Source organism: Danio aesculapii, chromosome 5, assembly GCF_903798145.1.
Source record: "Danio aesculapii chromosome 5, fDanAes4.1, whole genome shotgun sequence".
Classification (NCBI taxonomy): Eukaryota; Metazoa; Chordata; class Actinopteri; order Cypriniformes; family Danionidae; genus Danio; species Danio aesculapii.
The window spans coordinates 64,200,816-64,207,376 of NC_079439.1; the positions used below are offsets into that span (position 1 = coordinate 64,200,816).

A 6,561-nucleotide genomic window follows, 5' to 3' on the forward strand; every position below is an offset into this window, starting at 1 on the left:
GTAACATTTAAATGGGGGCTCGTCCGGGATCTCTTTAAAAAAAAAACATACCAGAAATAGTTATTCGGACAATCGTGAGGATCCATAGGGGTCTTCTCTATGATATAATTTCTTGTTTTACTTTCTTGTGCATGTAATCATCAGATGACTTTTATTTTACAGAGACAAGCTTTTTTTATTTATTGCTCATCTGTGAATTAAAAAATTAACAACAAATAGACTAAAATAAAAATGTAACAAAAGCATCACTTTTGTCTTTGACTTTGAAATGACTTTGCCATTTACATCGGCATTCAATAGATCAAACCACAAATGCTCCACACTTCCAACCAACTGATTTCTAGCGTATATACAGTAAAGAAACCAAAAGAGTGAAATCTGCTGACTCACATTTTGATCTGGAGGTCAAACAGGAGCACATTAATGGTGGGCCTCCAGTCTGGTTTTGATCCCAGTCCACCGATGGCTATGGACGTACAGCATCCAGGAATCCAGCCTCCAGGCCGGGGGGTGTCCCACAGCACCCTGCCTTAAAAAAAAATAACCAGAATAGAAGAACAGACAAAAATGGACAAATGAGAAGATGATGCACATGTGTCACATGGAAAGCTTGCGGTCCCAGAACAATCATTCTTCTATCCCTTTATGAAGGCTAAATGAGGTAACACTAGCGTGGGTATGGAAAGGTCCGTCCTTGAAATCAGATCCAGCAACGCTTTGTCCGACTCCCATATGCTGCTGTTTTACACAGAAGCACAAAGGGAAAACTCCAGTAGTGCAAACGGATGTAGAGCCCTGAACATCACAGCTGAAGTCACATGAGTCCTCTAGTAAATCTGTATTCTTTTTCAAATATTGTGATGTTTAACAGACCAAGGAAATGTCACAGTATTTTCTATAATACTTTTTCTTCTGGAAAAGTCTTATTTCTTTTAGTTTGGCTGAAAATAAAAGTTTAAAATACAATTTAAGGTGAATATTATTAACCTCTTTTAGATTTTATTTCTCGATTAGCTACAAAACAAACCATTGTTATCCAATTACTAGCATAATTAATCTATTTAAGCCCTTAAATTGCACTTTAAGCTAGTATATTAAAGTAAAAATATGTACAGCCATCATGGCAAAGAAAATAGAAATTAGTTATCAGAAATTTGTTAATTAAACTATTATTATGTTTAAAAATATGTTTAAATAAATCTTCTCTGTTAAACACTAGAGAAATATATATTTTTAATTAGACAGGAGAGCAAATTGTGCCTTCAGCTCTATGTGAGAGCTTCTTTTGCCATGACAGATGAATCTGTAGCAGTAAACAGATCTTTATTGCTAAAAGATTGGCCTGCTGAGTTACTCTGTCTGTATCTTTCCGTGAGCAGAGGAGGATCTAAAATCTAATCCTCACAGTGAAACGGGCACAGGCTGATCTGTCACAACCTTCTGTGAAGTCCACTCAAAGTACATCTCACAATCTTCACTTCAAAGCAAGATTCATCTTGATCCAAAAACCTTGTCTGTTCAGACCAGATAGTTTTCATTTTCATTTGAGAGAGAGAGTGTGTAAATAGAAAATGCCCACAGTGTGTGAATGACTCTACATTACAGACATTAATTCTAGGGCTGCATGATATTGGAAAAATCAAACATTGCATATTTTGTATTTCTGCGATATATTTTGCAATGTGAATACAATTTCCCCAGCTTTATTTGGAAAGAATTCATATATTATTTACATTGATTAAGGGGATTTTGTAAGGGAGTGAGTCTCGAATAATATATAACAAACAATTTACAAGCATAGATAAATAAAATATAGCAAAGATAAAAGTGAATTATAGTTTTATGGTGTGTCTAACAATATTTAGGTCCAGATATTGATTAATATACAGATATTGATATTTGTGTAATCTTTATTAAAGTTACAAACATTATAGGTTCTTGTGGCTGGATGTTTTAAACTCTGAAACATTAAAGCCTTAAAGAGACAGATCACCCAAAAAATGTTATTTACTCACTATTTATTCACTCGTTTCGAATGTTTATGAATTATTAAAATATTTTCCTTTTGTGTTCAACATAAAAAAGACATTCAGAAATGTTTGAAACGAGTGAAGGGTGAAATGAAAATAGTGAGTAAACTTTAATTTTGGAGTGAACTATCACTTTAAAAACGCATGCAGATGATAAACTTTTACTCCATTAAGATTAAACACTGTATTGGTTATAATCAACTTTAATCCCAACTTAATATTTACACATACATTGTGATATCGATGCTGAAACAAAATATTGTGCAGCCCTAATTCATTCATTCATTTTCCTTCGGCTTAGTCCCTTATTTATCAGGGGTCGCCACAGCAGAATGAACCATCTACATTACAGACAGTTAGACTCCAAATAACGTTATCGATCTGATAAGTGATATCCACAACCAGTCTGTAATTCATTTTAAAGTTTAAGTGTTAATGTGCTAATATTTACAGCAAGGTCCTATTAGTGTGCTAACTAACAATGACTAATCTAATTGTTAAAGAATTTATAATCTTTAGTTAATAAAAAAATACAACTAAAAACTTTAGATTTTTTTTTAATAAATAAATGCCTTAATTGATTAATTTAGTTAAAAATAATGAACACTACTATTCCTAGCTTTTAAAAAAAGTCAGAAAAATGTTTCACTAAATGTACTAAAATGCTGAAAATATTGAAGTCAGATGACTCTGTTGAAAAGATTATTGGCAAAGTGATTCTCTTTATTATTATAACTGTTTTTCACTGGAAATTAATCTGTAGTGATGACACTGAAGTTACAAGCTTTTCTTTACGTCATATATATATATATATATATATATATATATATATATATATATATATATATATATATATATATATATATATATATACATACACACACATACATACATATATATATATACAGCTGAAGTCAGAGAATTATTAACCCCCATTGAATTTTTTTTCCTTTTTTAAATATTTCCCAAATGATTTTTAACAGAGCAAGGAAATTTTTAGTTTTTTTACATACTGATAATATTTTTTCTTCTGGAGAAAGTCTTATTTGTTTTATTCAGGCTAGAATAAAGGCAGTTTTTATTTTTTTATGAACCATTTTAAGGTCAAAATTATTAGCCCCTTTAAGCTAATTTTATTTTGATAGTCTACAGAACAAATCATCATTATACAATAACTTGCCTAATTACCCTAACCTGCCTAGTTAACCTAATTAACCTAGTTAAACCTTTAAATGTCACTCTAGGCTGTATAGAAGTGTCTTGAAAAATATCTAGTCAAATATAATTTACTGTCATCATGGCAAAGATAAAATAAATCAGTTATTAGAAATGAATTATTGAAACTATTATGTTTAGAAATGTGTTGAATAAATCTTCTCTCTGTTAAGCACAAATTGAGGGAAAAATAAACGGGGGCTAATAATTCTAATAATTTACAGGGGGCCTAATAATTCTGACTTCAACTGTATATATTCATACATACAAGAATTATTAAATCATAAATATATTTTGAAGGTGTTACAGCCCTATGTATGTGTTTAGACCCTAGAGCTTAACTTCAAAGTGGTAACATTTAAACGGGGGCTCGTCCGGGATCTCTTTAATAAAAACATACCAGAAATAGTTATTCGGACAATCGTGAGGATCCATAGGGGTCTTCTCTATTATATAATTTCTTGTTTTACTTTTTTGTGCATGTAATCATCAGATGACTTTTATTTTACACAGACAAGCTTTTTTAACTTATTGCTCATCAGTGAATTAAAAAATGCAACAAAAGCATCATTTGACTTCCAAAAATAAAACAAAAAAATTATTTTCAAGGAAACAGATAACAGATAAGCATTTAAGCTAGACTGGTTGTAAATTGTGAATCATGTGTTTATATTAGGCAAGGGACGATAATCGGTTTCAAGGTTTACCACGGTTTGGAAAAGTGTAGGTTTAAAAACAGCAAAATTTTTAAATGTGATGTATAGAAATCAGTGTTTTTCAATCTAATGAAGAGAGCAGAAGTCAATTATTTATTTTAATCATTTAGCCTGACAAGTTCATTCATTTTCTTTTCTGCTCATTCATTCATTTTCTTTTCGGCTTAGTCCCTTTAATAATCTGGAGTCGCCACAGCCCAATGAACCGGCAACTTATCCATATGTTTTACGCAGCGGATGCCCTTCCAGCTGTAACTCATCACTAGGAAACTGGAGCACCCGGAGGAAACCCACGCGAACGCCAACACACAGAAATGCCAACTGACCCAGCTGAGGCTCGAACCAGCAACCTTCTTGCTGTGAGGCGACAGTACTACCCACTGTGCCACTGCGTCGCCCTCCCTGACAAGTTTACTGTTCCAAAATATTATGTTTCGTAAAATAAAATGTATTTTGTTGAATGGGGGAAAGGGTTTTTTTTTTTTACCCAGACATTTATAAAGAACATATTTTAGAGCAGTAATCACATGATATTTTTATCCAAGGTTATCATACTGTCAAAAACTTATACCAGCCCATGCCTAGTTCATATTAATTCAACTTATCTTCAAAACACTTGTTTCTCGCGAGAGGGTTTTAAGATAAACAAAATATCTATTCGCTGTTCTGGCCAGGAAAACTGTTAACTTGACTCGACTCGTCCTAAAATAAAGCCTCGGGTCAGGAGTCAGTCGTTCATTCACTCACTCACTCACACTCACACACGCACACACACACACTGAAGTCAACAGCTGCGCACTGACAAGTTGTTGAATTTCAAATGCTCGGCTGCCATAACAACGCGTTTGTTTTGGATTGGCTCTGTCATACCGGATTTTGCAGCTCGGCAACAGAAACTTCACTAAGTTACCCGTATTTACACGCTTAAAACGCTTTTGTTTTAGAAGCGACATGAGTTTTTGTGCTTTTAACAGTAACCAAATATACAATATATGTCATTTTAAACGAACAGCATGACCTCACGACAAGCTAAATATAGAGTCACACAGGCTTATTGTACAGTAAACCATAGAAATGCACAGTGCCGCAGCGAGCCAATAAGCGCGTTGATTTTATTTATTTATTTCTCCCTCGCAAAAACAACATTATGCTGCAACGAAACGTAGTTTAACCTTATTGATAAAGCGTTTATAAACGTGACATGCACATAAAAGTCTCCAATGTCGCGCATTATTCAGAGAATGTCTATATTTGCGGTATTTTTTATATAAAAAGTATACACTACAATGATTAACGAACATGTAATAACGCATCGTTCCTCTCGTCATCTACAGACGCTATAAATGAAAGGCGAAATACATGTGCTACGTTTACGTGAGTTGTTTGATGCCCTTACCAATGACAAAGGTTCAGCAAATCGCTCTGCTTGTTTTTGTTGTTGATCCGTTGACAGTGTTTTGAACACGAAGCTCTACTGTAGTTACTTCCTATTGGCGAAACGGGCTTGTTGTTTTTGCAGCTTGCCGCTCCAGAACAGAGGGTGGCAGCAGTGCATCACTCTCCACTCTTGTAAAATAACAGGAAATACATGGATAGGTTTTTATTCATGAATGTTTTTGTTTTGTATATTAATCCTAAATGTAAAGAAGTGCACTTTATAATTATGAATCACATTTATTATGTAAAATAATTTCTTAGGTTAAAATTCAATATTGGAGACTCAAATGTATCCCAGTTTTGTCATTTAGATATTAAAACAAAGTATTGGTTTGAATACAACATAAAATATCTGTAAGATTTATCTTCTTGTGGGAAATGACGAAGTTGGGAGTAATATTTAAAGATAAAAAGTATCTAAAAGTATTTAAGGACAAAAATGTCTTAAATAATTTGTTGATTTATTTTCCTTTTGGTTTAGTCCCTTTATTAATCAGGGGCCACCACAGCGGAATGAACCGCCAACTTATCCAGCATATGTTTTACACAGCAGATGCCCTTCCAGCTGTAACCCGTCACTGGGAAACCAGTCACACTCATACACACACACACACATACACTACGGACAGTTTAGCTTACCCAATTCACCTACTGTATACCACATGTTTTTGGACTTGTGGGGGAAACCGGAGCACCTGAAGGAAACCCACGCGAACACGGGGAGAACTTGCAAACTCCACACAGAAATGCCAACTGACCCAGCCGGGGCTCGAATCAGCAACCTTTTTGCTGGGAGGCAATTGTGCTACCCACTGCGCCACAGTGCTGCCCTAAATAATTTGCTGATAGGCTATCATTGAAATGTTTTATTCATAAATGTACGTTTTTTAAAATACCCCAAGACTATTGATGTTTAAAGAAGAACTTGTCATATATATATTTGAAGACACTGAGAGAAGAAAAGTAAAAAAGCAAAACATTTTTACATACTTTATCAGAGGATTTTGGTTTCATATTTTGAGAACTTCAACTCCCCCTCCCCTTTTTTTTTTTTTGATCATTCATTCCTTCTGCTTTGCCCCTTTATAAATCGGGTTGCCACAGCGGAATGAACCACCAACTTATGCAGCATATGTTGTACACGGCGTATGCCCCTCCAGCTG

The 6,561-nt window shown here is 34.1% G+C and overlaps 1 protein-coding gene across 2 annotated transcripts in view; it reads right to left on the bottom strand.

Moving 5' to 3' along the window:
• The window catches only part of tbcelb (tubulin folding cofactor E-like b), a 43,252-nt gene extending 37,779 nt beyond the window's left edge, over positions 1-5,473 (bottom strand). Inside the window, exons 1-2 of one of the 2 annotated variants that reach the window (XM_056458672.1) lie at positions 5,358-5,473; positions 391-525 (exon numbers count right to left, since the gene is read on the bottom strand). The gene's annotated coding sequence lies outside the window, so the exon portion shown is untranslated. Of the gene's footprint in view, positions 1-390; positions 530-5,357 lie in introns of both variants that reach the window. The other variant, XM_056458671.1, reaches the window with a different exon arrangement.
• Positions 5,474-6,561: the final 1,088 nt, after the last annotated feature.